The sequence below is a fragment of the Dicentrarchus labrax genome, unplaced genomic scaffold, assembly GCF_905237075.1.
Source record: "Dicentrarchus labrax unplaced genomic scaffold, dlabrax2021, whole genome shotgun sequence".
Classification (NCBI taxonomy): domain Eukaryota; kingdom Metazoa; phylum Chordata; class Actinopteri; family Moronidae; genus Dicentrarchus; species Dicentrarchus labrax.
Window position 1 is genome coordinate 1,669,516 of NW_026136717.1, and position 13,669 is coordinate 1,683,184.

General features: G+C 39.7%; 1 protein-coding gene across 3 annotated transcripts in view; it reads left to right on the top strand.

Moving 5' to 3' along the window:
* Positions 1-13,669, top strand: part of sstr1b (somatostatin receptor 1b) — a 251,490-nt gene that overhangs the window by 125,359 nt on the left and 112,462 nt on the right. For 2 of the 3 annotated variants that reach the window (XM_051375237.1, XM_051375235.1), the window contains one exon: positions 7,584-7,785. The exons of the other annotated variant lie outside the window; for it this stretch is intronic. The gene's annotated coding sequence lies outside the window, so the exon portion shown is untranslated. Of the gene's footprint in view, positions 1-7,583; positions 7,786-13,669 lie in introns of those variants that run through there. 3 annotated transcript variants of the gene reach the window in all.

A 13,669-nucleotide genomic window follows, 5' to 3' on the forward strand; every position in this document is an offset into this window, starting at 1 on the left:
TTCTCTCAGTTAAGAAGTTTATTTAGAAATGTATAATTAAAATTACTTGTACAAGGATCTTGTTGGATTGAGAAGCAGCAGTCAGCCTAGATCCTGTTACTCCGTCTTTCCTCGCCCCAAAAAGAGTGATGACCAAAGGTTACAAGAGGTTATGTTTAATTATCGTAAGCAATGTGATTGGTTGACTATACGATGGGAAACAACCGTGGTTTAGACTTGTTGGTGCACTGGCTGGTCCCAGCCTCTTGGCACACGACCCAACCAGTTCCGAGGAGACCGCGCCCTAAAAGAAAAATGTGTAATTCCGCCTTGCTTCCCCTCCCATATAATATTGTTTATGAAACTAGGGCAACGGTCAGAACTGGGTCCTTCCGACCTTTGAGATAACCCATTCTTCCTCCCTCGCTCAGGTGTTTGTAGTGTAGTACTAGGCCTCACACGGGGCACCATTTATGTCGGGCTCTACGACATAGGGTGTTAAGAGTGGTCTAACTGTAATAGTTTAATCAATTAATGGTTATCAAAAATTAGAATTATCAAAAGATAATAGAAAATGACTTTAATTAATATTAAAGTTCCTCGGGGAACGATAACCAATAATCGATTGATCAGTGTCATAACAATTACACTAAACTATTAATTCAGAAATCAGATTAATAATTAAATTAATAATTACAACCAAAATCATTAATAATAGCTAGAGTGGGAGCTTTGGAGTTCTACATTGAAGAGGTTGGTATCACTCACTCTTGTACGAAATTAAATAGGCCAGCATATGTAAACACAAACATTTATTAACCAGATATAATAAAAGCAAACAGAGAAAAAATACACAATATACAATCTAACTTAAAATAACTTAAGAAGTGTGTGTGTGTGTGTGTGTGTGTGTGTGTGTGTGTGTGTGTGTGTGTGTGTGTGTGTGTGTTTGTGTTTATGGGGGTCATAGGTCCTGTGTCCTCCGACCAGATGTTTCAGGGTGTGAAACACATGCTGGTGAGAGGCAGAGAGAATGAGAGGCAGCAGGTTTTGAATCCCTTTCCACGTTTATGTACCTAGACCGAAAATGTGTGTCATTTTTAGATAAACAGTGCCTTAGAAAGGGAGTAAGTGTATGCAAAGGGTTAGTAATAGCTTTAAAAATGCAGGCTTTCACATCTATGTGTATTAAAATATACTGAAATGACTAATCCCTAACTGACTCCTGTACAAAAACACAACTGTGTTAGTGATTTTGGTGAAACTGGATCATATTTTATTGTTAAAATATTTTCTGGTTTTCCCGCTGATGTCCTTGGCTGCTCTGCCTCAAATCTCTGTGATTGTGCCTCTGAAGTTTGCTGCTGTAGCCACCGACAGTGTGCAATGGAACAGGACAAATAGAGGTGGTTTCCTCTTGGACCTGTTGCTTAAGTAGCTAAACGCTAAAGAGGTCAGCATACGATGGTCTGGGTGAATACTCGAAGTCCAGGTGAAATGAAAAATGTAATTTTAACACTTTAAGATCCTATTATATTGTACCCCTCTTCAAAAATCTAAGCCAGTCACAAAAACTCAATTTCTTTGTATTTTTATATCAAACTCCAATAATTTTGTCTTGCTGTGCTTACCTAAGCATGAACTAACCAATTCCAACCATCAATCTTCAATTTAGCAATAGGCCTACAAACTGAAGACTCATTAGATAGCTATCTAGCTAGTTAGCAACAGCTTGGCTAGCAGGAGCAGAGTGTTTCGGGGGGCCTGGCCTCCCTGATTAATGTACAAAAACACAATTTTATCTTGTGTTAAATGAAACTGGATCATATTTTATGGAGAGAATATTGTCTGGTTTTCCCTGTGATGTCCTCCAGCCGTTCTGCCTCATCTCCACTAACTGCTAACGTAGCTGCTGTTAGCAAGCAACCAAATGGGGCTCAGCAGCCTTCAAGTGAACACAACATCCGAGACAGAAAAAAAGTCTTAATTTAACTTGGTAAACACAAAAGACTAATAGATTTTTTCTGTATGCATTTGATTAAGTCTGATAAATCTGACTATTATTTTACCACTCCATTTGTTCCTGCTTTCATAATTTTCAGTACACTGGGCTCTCATGGTCATTGTAGCACTTTGATAATACAACCCAGCATGATAAAATGATAATCAAATTACCTTGCACCTCATTCTTGCTGCATGAATTCCAATGAGACTTTTCTAAACATGAAAATCACTTAAATGTGATATAAAGACATACAGTAAGGAACTTGAATAGGAAAGCAAGTCCAGCATGGAGCTCAATTGTTGCAGTTGATAAAAGAAAATTGAATGCTTTTAGTCTGCAAGCAAATCCTCTGATTGCTTGAAGTCATTGTTTTACTTTGTAGCCTTCACCACATGACAAACACATCCAATCCTATCAGTAATGGGCTGCATTTGTTTACTGACTTTCTCATTACATTGTGCAAATAGCTGCTGACAGGAATGGAATCACACAGTGTGCATATAAATAACCAGGCCACCTTCATGTTGCTCTCTAGAGAGGATGGAGGCTAACGTATGGGTCATATCAAGGCTAAAGAATGCAGGAAAATGGGATAATGGAAAGAGAACCCATGAGAACCAGAATGCTACAGCTAAGCTTAAACAATATAGACATTCAGCCAATTTGTTTTGTTTGTTCTCCTCATATACCTTATTTAAATGTTCCAGAGGAGACAACTTATTGCTTCCCAGCCTGAACGGTCATCTCTGCAAATCCCCAGTATTTGGGAGAATAATATGCCCAGAAAACAAAAAAGACTATCTTCATGATCTAATATCCAGACTTTTTGTGTCAAAATTACAATTTTATTCACATAGCCGTACGACTTTTAAATTTTTTTGTAATATGGTCTGATATATAATTATATATCCTTAAAACGAAAAAAGAGCTATATGTAACCTGGACCTCTCTTAACAACTCATCAGAAGGTTCTTAGTTCAATCCCCGGCTCATCCTGCTGCATGTCGAAGGATCCTTGAGCAAGATACTGAACCCCAAATTGCTGAGTTTGAGTGAGTTATTCTTTTTGATCGGCTTTGCCATCACTGTGTGAATGTGTGTGAAAGGGCGAATGTGGCATGTAGTGTAAAAGCACTTTGAGTGATGTAAGGTGCTATACAAGGACAGTCCATTTACCATTACCATTTAGTGTAAATTGATTTGAACCAATCCGACAGCATCCAATCAGGTTGCAGCAGAGTGCCAAGCTGAACTAATATTAATGTACGTTACTGAGCACTATGAGCCTGTTTACAACTGGAATTAACATGCGTCTTGGGTAAGCCGATCACAAGTACATCAGTTTACACCTGGCATTAGAATGCGTCTCAAGTGACCACTTGTGATCTGATCTCACTTCCCTGCTCTTTATGCAATATTTTTTGTCACATTGCTTCCATAGTATTCAGAGCTGTCCACTTGATCAGATCATGAAAGACGCATGTTTATACAAGCTGTTAACAGGCTCAAAGTTTATGACTTGGGACTTACTTGTGACTTGGTCCCACCTCTGTAAGAATACAGACCAACACCAGACCTATCTTTTACACAGGTATCACAAAGTAGTATGTAATACAGCAATGATGTAGTAGTATTCATAAGCAGTGATGCGAATAACGGCGTTATAAATAACGGCATTACTAACTGCATTACTTTTTTCAGTAACGAGTAATCTAATTGATTACTCTTTCTATCTTAATAACACCGTTACCGTTACTGCCAAAAAATGTGGCATGTTACTATAATTGAAGCTGTTTTTTTCATCAGACCAACTCGATCTCTGAGCCAAGAGGCAAAGACTTTTTTTTACTGTTCTTCCTTGGTTAGTGGGCAGTGCACGAGACAAGCGCATAAATGCTGACGATTGGCTGAGGTTGAGTAAAATTTCATGGTAAGCCAATCGGAGGTAGAGTTGGGCGGGTGTTCGAAAGCACCCATAGTCGGACACACAACGAACAACACAAGCGAGTCAGTCAACAAGAGACAGGTATGGCGAGTTGTGTTGCATCTTATTACATTTGCACTAAAAATAGTGTATATATTGTTTGAATACATTTTTGGTACATTGCTTAAAGAGCATAATTTGATTTAGATTTATTTGTTGGCTGGCTGCAGCCTCTTGAAGTGAGATTGTCAATGGCCAGAGAAAGAGATTTATTTTTATGGAGATTATTTTTATTTCTTATGTATTACCTGTTTTATTTGGATTCCTTAGTTTTGCTATACATTGTACTTTTCAGTTAGATTGAAAGCACCTCATATTGCTACACTCTTCTACTTATTTGAGGAAGAAAATACTTGAAGTACAGTATATCTACCAATTGTCTGAAGTTTTTGTTTTGTTTTATTTGCACTACAAAGAGTGTATATATTTGTTATTTATTTTTGGTATAGTGCTTAACAAGCATAATTTAATTTTGCCCAGTTGTGGCCTGTTGAGGGGCAATAAATATAAAAAGTTCCAAAACATCTATTGTGTTATTTGTATCGATCCAGTATATAAACATAATATCTACATACATAGCATTTGATTGAAGGCTAGTCTCACTTTGTCCCACATCAAAATTAAAATTGTTTAGATTTGTGTACATTGTTTCTGTTAATAATGGATTGTATTAAGTGTCCATTTCATTATAATATTCAGATTTATCATAAATAATTGAACATGCACATGTATTTTGAGTTCTGTTAAAGAGGGGTGGAGGTGGGGTCACATTTGAGCATTTAAAAATTTACTTGACAGTAACGCAATAGTTACTTTCTGAAGTAACTAGTTACTTTTATAATTTGCAACTAATTTAGTTACTTTTTGGAAGAAGTAACTAGTAACTGTAACTAATTACTTTTTAAAAGTAACTTGCCCAACACTGTTCATAAGTTAAAAATAATTATAGGTCCACAAAGCTAGACTTGTGTTAGTAGTGTACAACTGTATATATTTCACTTAAGTGTAAGTAAACAGACTTTTTTAATTGATGCAGGCTCACATAATGAGCACGGGGGAATAACAGAGTTCTAATTAAGGCTCTGGTGGTGGTGAATTATTAGTGTGACACTCTGCCTTATACTAGTCAAACGTATCAAAGGTGAACACAAGCTAATGGTTCCAAGCAGAAGACAGATAACACTAGCTGTGTCATTGAAACTCTGTATTTAATATTTAGTTCACTAACTTGTCTTTTTATAATTCAGTTTTATATTGCACTGCCAGGAGTGTCTAGTGTAATTCTATTGCTGTTTGCAACTCGGGCCCTTACTTTGTAAGCATAGTAGAGCATGTGGTTCTTAATCATCTCACAACAACAGGAAGCTGCAGTGGAAAAACACTGCTGACCTTACAGGCTTTCACTACAACATCCAAGTTCAGACTCTGCCTGTGTGGACCAGTGTTTCCAGTCGACACTCAGGGAAGAGGAAAGGAAGATTTGTGTTATAGTCAAATAACAGATATTACAAATATGTTTTGGTAATATAATAATGTACACAAAATACTGTAACCACGGAACAACAGTTCAGGAACTAACTGGGAATTGATGACTCACTGTTAAAGCTGCAGTAGGTAACTTCTATAAAAATAACTTTTTGTCATAGTTGCTAAAACTTTCACTATATCCTGACAGTAGTACATGAGACAGGAAATCTGTGAAAAAATCTGGTTCCTTGTGCTCCTTAAGGTATTAGTGAAGACAAAGATATAAAGATGCTTCAGCAAGAAAGATGATTGTGGAGTGTTATTCCCAGGGTCTCAAAGTGTCTTGTAATGAGACTCAACAATCAACTTTATTTCTGGATGGTTGTTTTTGTGCCGGTCATTCATTCTTGCAAATGCCATTAGGAAGAGCTGGTCTGGAGTAGGTCTTCTCTCTTTTTGCTCAATTCTGAGCAATTCAATTCAATTCAGTTTTATTTGTATAGCACCAATTCATACCAGAGACCCAACAATTCCCACCATGAGCAAGCACTAGTCAATGGCTGCAAGGAAAAACTTCCTTTTAAGAGGCACAAACCTAGGACAGACCGAGGGGTCTAGGTGGGTGGCCCTATGCCTCGACCAGTTGGGGTGAGAGAGAGAGAGAGAGACAGACAGACAGACAGACAGACAGACGCAATCAATTGACTTCCTACTGTGGATGTTGTACTTTAACTAATGTAAACTCAGGTATATATTTAGACTGTTTTTCTGCTATCGATCTTCATCAGTTAATTTCAATAATTTCTACATTGAAGCCATCAACCTGTCTGTTAGACCCGATCCCAACTAGGCTGCTTAAAGAAGTCGTACCGTTAATTGGCACTTCTTTAGTGGATATGATTAATCTTTCTTTTTTATCAGGATTTGTACCACAGTCCTTTAAAGTAGCTGTAATTAAACCCCTTCTTAAAAAGCCCACTCTTGACCCAGGGGTTTTAGCCAACTATAGACCGATCTCTAACCTCCCCTTCCTCTCTAAGATTCTGGAGAAAGTAGTCGCCAAAGAGTTGTGTGACTTTCTACATAACAATAGTTTATTTGATTAAAATTAAAGTTAATAATGACCTTTTGATTGCTTCAGACAATGGACTTGTCTCTGTACTTGTATTATTAGATCTTAGTGCGGCATTTGACACCATTGACCATGATATTCTTTTACAGAGACTTGAGCATCAAATTGGCATTAAAGGAACCGCACTAAGCTCGTTTAAGTCATACTTATCAGATCGTTCTCAGTTTGTACATGTTTACGATGAATCTTCAATAAATACTACAGTTAGTCATGGAGTTCCACAAGGTTCTGTACTTAGACCAATACTATTTACTTTATATATGCTCCCTTTAGGCAACATTATTAGGAATCACTCCTTTAACTTTCACTGTTATGCAGATGATACGCAGTTATATCTATCAATCAAGCCCGATGAAATTAATAAATTATCTAAATTACAAACATGTCTTAAGGACATAAAATCCTGGATGAGCTGCAATTTTCTGATGTTAAACTCAGAAAAAAAAAGAAATTCTTGTACTTGGCCCCAAAAACCTTAGAGGCTCACTGTCTAAAGATATAGTTACTCTAGATGGCATAACCTTGGCCTCTAGCACCACTGTCAGGAATCTTGGAGTTATCTTTGATCAGGATTTGTCATTTAATTCCCACATAAAGCAAACCTCTAGCACTGCCTTCTTTCATTTACATAATATTACAAAAATTAGACACATCCTATCACAGACAGATGCAGAAAAACTAATCCATGCATTTGTTACTTCTAGGCTGGATTACTGCAACTCTTTATTATCAGGCTGCCCCAATAAGTCCATTAAAACGCTCCAATTAATTCAGAACGCTGCAGCACGAGCACTGACAGGAACTAGAAAAAGAGATCACATCTCTCCTGTACTAGCTACTCTGCACTGGCTCCCTGTAAAATTTAGAATAGAATTTAAAACCCTCCTCCTCACCTATAAAGCTCTTCATGGTCAGGCCCCTTCATATCTTAAAGAGCTCATAGTACCCTATTACCCCACTAGAACACTACGTTCTCTGAATGCTGGGCTACTTGTGGTTCCTATAGTCTCAAAAAGTAGAACAGGAGCCAGAGCCTTCAGTTACCAAGCTCCTCTCCTGTGGAACCAGCTTCCAGTTGTGGTTCGGGAGGCAGACACCCTCACCACATTCAAGAGTAGGCTTAAGACATTCCTCTTTGATAAAGCTTATAGTTAGGGCTGGATCAGGTGAGTCCTGAACCATCCCTTAGTTATGCTGCTATAGGCCTAGACTATCGGGGTATTTCCCATGATGCACTGAGCTCCTCTCTTCCTCTCTCTCTCTTTCTGCACTCATTCATGTCCCATTAATGCATGTTACTAACTTCACTTCTTCCCCGGAGTTCTTGTGCTTTCTCATCTCGCAGGTTCTCATGGATCCTGGTGGAGCCTCCTGCCATGGTCCTGCTTGACTACAACTGCCAATATCACTGATATTAGTGTTATTAATATTATTGCTGTTATTATAGCTACGGTTACTGTTGTTGCTGTTGTCACTGCTCATTGTCCCCAATCGTTGCTGTTGTCATGTCCATCATCATCAGTCACTACTATTAGTGTAGTTGTTGCTACTGTTGTTGCTGTGCATCTGTCTGTCTGTCTGTCTGTCTGTCTGTCTCTCTCTCTCTCTCTCTCTCTCTCTCTCTCTTTCACCCCAACTGGTCAAGACAGACGACGACCCACCTAGAGCCGAAGGATCTGTCCTAGGTTTCTGCCTTTTAACAGGCAGTTTTTCCTTGCCCTTGTCGCCAAGTGCTCATGGTGGTACTGTTGGGTCTCAGTAAATAATGTTATAAGGAGTTTGGTCTACACCTGCTCTATTTGGAAAGTGTCCAGAGATAACTTCTGTTATGAATTGGCGTTATACAAATAAAATTGAACTGAATTGAATTGTTGTCCGTCACACAACTGAACTGCACTGCACTACCAAACAGAACCTAAAAATTACAATGTTTGTTCTAGTGTCTCTACACAGTGAATGAATGATCTACATACATGCTGCTGTGTCAAACACACTGAAAAATAAGGCAGAACATCTTCAGGTTCAACCATCAACATATATAAAGATGGACCACATGACAGCTCTCCAAAAGTGAAGCCAAAACATCTTTTGTTCCCTGGTGGCTGACTGCCATCTGTTTATTTCTTCTGAGCTCTGATAGGCTAGGAGGAGCCAGAGAACCCTAAATGTTTCACAGATTATCTGTCTCATGTACTACTGTCAGGATATAGTGAAAGTTTCAGCAAATATGACAAAAAAATATATTTTGTTTAAGATAGATAGGTCAGGGAGCTATAAAGCTCTTCATGATCAGGCCCCTTCATATCTTATACTACCCTTTTACCCCACTCGAACACTTCTCTCTCTGAATGCAGGGCTACTTGTGGTAGATAGATAGATAGATAGATAGATAGATAGATAGATAGATAGATAGATAGATAGATAGATAGATAGATAGATAGATAGATAGATACTTTATTCATCCCCAAGGGGAAATTCACAGTTTCCAGCAGTGTCCACAAACTGATAATAATAATAACAACAACAACAACAACAACAACAACAACAGGAGGTCAAATTTAAAAGAAATAATAAAATACAGTAGAATAAATAGGTAAATAACGAGCATTGGGTAAGTGTTCTAAGGTGCATGGTCAAATCCAGTGCTTGAAAGGCCTAAGATGCATAAGGTGGTTACATAATGCAGGGTGCACTGCAGGTGGTATAGTTAAATACAGGGCAGACATATTGGAGTTTAGAGTTTTTCGGTTTTCCTCCCCTGGGTGGAGTTGAAGAGCCTCATGGCGTGGGGGAGGAACGATCTCCTCAGTTTCCCCTGGTGTAACAGTCCTCATACTGGAAGAAAGCCGGTAGTGTTGTGTCCAGAGTCACATGATTAAAGTCCCCAGAGATTAACACCAGAGCCTTGGAGTGCTGTGTTTGTAGTCCTGCTACAGCGGAGTGGATGACGTCACACGCGACTACCGCGTCAGCACATGGTGGGATGTAAACAGTAACAACAATGGCATGTCCAAACTCTCTGGGCAAGTAGAAGGGTCGCAACCCTACGGCAAGCAGCTCAACGTCCCTGTTGCAGATGGAAATCTTGATGTTCACATGTCCAGGGTTACACCACCTTGTTTTCACATATACAGCTAGTCTACCTCCTTTCCGCTTCCCACAGGCATTAGTGTCTCTGTCCGACCTGACAGTGCTGAAGCAGGATGTTAGCCGTTAGCCACGTTTCAGTGAAGCACAGCAAACTGCTCTCCCTGTAGATTTTAAAGTTTTTCACCAGCGCAGCCAGTTCGTCGATCATGTTCGGTAGTGAGTTCACATTTCCCATGATCACAGACGGTACAGAGGGTTTATATTGCCACTTCTTCGCCAGTTGCTTGGCCTTTAGCTTTGCGCCGGCCCTGCAACCACGATAGGGTCTTCTCACCTCTTCAGGTATCTGGGGAACCACACTGGCCCAGGACTTTGTCTTCGGCGTGAGAAGTTGGTTTCTCGAATAAACGAGTTTCGGTAAATAAATATCCATATCTATTGGATAGAAGTTGAACAGATGTGACAAGGCACAAATGTGAATATAAAAAAGCAAAAAACAAACATCATGCCACTCACGGCGGCGCCATGGCAACGAGGTTCCTAGGGTTCCTATAGTCTCTAAAAGTAGAACAGGAACCAGAGCCTTTAGCTACCAAGCTCCTCTCCTGTGGAACCAGCTTCCAGTTTGGGTTCCACTTTTAAGAGTAGGCTTAAGACTTTCCTCTTTGATAAAGCTTATAGTTAGGGCTGGCTCAGATGAGTCCTGAACCATCCCTTGGTTATGCCTATAGGCCGACTGCCGGGGCATTTCCCATGATGCACTGAGCTCCTCTCTTCCTCTCTTTTTCTGCACTCATTCATGTCCCATTAATGCATGTTACTAACTTCACTACTTCCTTGGAGTTCTTGTGCTTTCTCGTCTCAGAGGTTGTCATGGATCCTGGTGGTGCCTACTGCCATGGTCCTGCTTGACTGCCATTGCTAATATTACTGATATTATTATTATTAATATTATTATTATTATTATTATTATTACTACAGTTACTGTTATTACTATTATTATTGCTTATTGTCCCCCATCGATGTGGCTGTTACCTCTGTCTCTCTTTCTGTCTCTCTCCCTCTCTCTCTCTCTCTCTCTCTCTCTCTCACCCCAATTGGTCGAGGCAGACAGCCACCCACCTAGAGCCGAAGGGTCTGTCTGAGGTTTCTGCCTCTCAAAAGGAAGTTTTGGTTGCCCCCGTCGCCAAGTGCTTGCTCATGGTGGTACTGTTGGGTCTCTGTAAATGTTTAAGGAGTTCGGTCTAAACCGGCTCTATTTGAAAAGTGTCCTGAGATAACTTCTGTTATGAATTGGCACTATACAGATAAAATTGAATTGAATTGAATGGAATGGAATGGAATGGAATGGAATGCTGGCCACTTGTGGTTCCTATAGTCTCTAAAAGTAAAACAGGAGCCAGAGCCTTCAGTTACCAAGCTCCTCTCCTGTGGAACCAGCTTCCAGTTTTGGTTCAGGAGGCAGACACCATCTCCACATTTAAGAGTAGGCTTAAGACGTTCCTCTTTGATAAAGCTTATAGTTAGAGCTGGCTCAGGTGAGTCCTGAACCATCCCTTAGTTATGCTGCTATAGGCCTAGACTATTGGGGGATTTCCCATGATGCACTGAGCTCCTCTCATCCTCTCCCTCTCTTTCTTCACCCACCCGGTGTCTGTCTGAGGTTTCTGCCTCTTAAAAGGAAGTTTTTCCTTGCCGCTGTCGCCAAGTGCTTGCTCATGTTGGTAACTGTTGGGTCTCTGTAAATTATTTTGTAAGGAGTATGGTCTAGACCTGCTCTATTTGAAAAGTGTCCTGAGATAACTTCTGCTGTGAATTGGCGCTGTACAAATAAAATTGAATTGAATTGAATATTGAATTGTTATTGGAGGTCTTTACAGATTCCACAGACTCACCATTTGAGGCTTTTCGGTGGGATGATGCACCTTATTACTAACTGACTTGAGGGGTCGACATCTGACATTTGTCAGGGGTGAAATAATTACCTGTTTCCATCTTCAGGCCTTTCAGGGAGGAAACGGACTGACTGATACAATATATTCATGGATGTGTTTCTTCATTATATTGTAAAACTAAAGTGAGTCCCTCCTCACCTCCCAGTCTGAAATTCATAGACAGCTGTGAACTATAAAGAAAGCCTGCTCTGTCGAATAGAAAGTGTCTTTGAAGGCAGCTGATTTGCAGTTGAAAGCTGACTGTCTGCCAGTTATGTCTATTTGACAGGCCCAGAGCCACATAATTAAATCAGACCCCCAGCTCCTCAGCCTGTAGCACATTATTACCATGGAGACTCTGTCTGACCCTGCCATCTACAGTCTGACACTCCTGACCCAAGGCTCAGAGACCCCGCTTCACATGCCAGACTTTTAATTACAGTACATTGTTGCTTTTGTTTCTCCGCTGAACTATTTTTAAGATTAAGTTTGTTAGGGTGCTTTGTATAGGCTAGTTTATATGGTAAGGTCCAGTGTGTAACATTTAGGAGGATCTATTGTCAGAAATGGAATTTAATATATTCATTAGTGTATAATCACCTGAATATAGGAATTGTTGTGTTTGTTACTTTAGAATGAGCCGTTTTTATCTACAGAGAGAGCGGGTTCTAGATAGGGCCTTTTTGGTTAGTTTCACGGACTCTGTAGTTTCTCCTACACTCTAGGAATGGGAAGGGTGAGGGTTTTTCAATCAGCAACTACATTGCTAGATGCCAGTGAATTGTACATACTGCTCCCTTAACATTTACTTAACCTAACAAGACTGTTAGGATGGATTTTGGTGGGTAGAAATTAAATTGGATTGTGTTTCACAAAACCACTGTGATGTAATAGATAAATGTTATCTGGAAATATAGCTTAACACTCACACTTGTAAGACTGAACAGAATCGTCCTGTATTAATTTATCAAGTCTTGCCATGTCTCCTCTTTTTGATCTCCATTTGACCTCTTGCCCTTCGCTCTGGTGCAGTGAGGTCCCAGTTCCTTAGGGTTTGTCTTGGACCAGTTGCTGACATGCATTCATTCAAGTTAGTGGAGGGCTAAACTGGAAGTGAGCGGCTCGGCCAGAGGCAGTCTCTTGTGTGCTTGCTCTATAGGCTGCAGGATGACGAAGCATATGCCAACACAATATAAGATCATACATAGATATTATCCCACCCCCAGTGTTTCCTCAAGGATTTTTTTTAGCAGTGGGTGCAGGCCTGTCCGAACAAAATCAACATAGAGGAAACACTGCTACCCCTGTGAGATTATATAGAATGAAATTGATGAATGATAATATGTGTTGGAAGTGTAAAACAGAGATAGGAACTTTTCTTCACTGTGTATGGGAATGTGCATTAGCAAGTCCATTTTGGGTTAAAATTGTGGACTTCACTAGTGACTGGTCATGTTCAGTGATTCCCCTGACTCCTGCCGTATGTTTACTAGGGGCCACTTCGCAAATACCTAATATATCAAAAAGAACTTTTTCTGTCATTATGGTGGGCTTATTCACAGCTTCCAGAGTTATTTTAAGACACTGGAAAACTACTGTATCTCCTAATCTGAAAGACTTAACTAATGCAATGGTGGAGACAGCATCTTATGAGGCTATGCTTCACAAACTGTCAGCTAACAAGGAGGATGGGATGACCTCTTGGGATCTTTTTTGAACCTACACAAGGACTAATGAAAACTCAGCCTAAGAAATCAGAGTCTAAATACAGCATAGCTTCTTCTTCCTTCTGTAGACTGGATTTCCCCCCATATTTATTTTATTTTTCCTCTGTGACATGTCATAATATGTTTATGCCAAGATTCTGAAATGAATGACCAACCCTGTACTCATATACTCTGCTATTAAGAATTCAATAAAAATTTAAATGAGAAAAAAAGAAGCATATGCCAGTCCCTCCAGGAGTTGCAATGTTTCGATTGCAAAAATTAATGCAAATTCAATCAATGAACCCTTTGAGTAAGAAGTACGATCTAGACCTGCTCTATTTGAAGTGTCCTGAGATAACTTCACGCTCT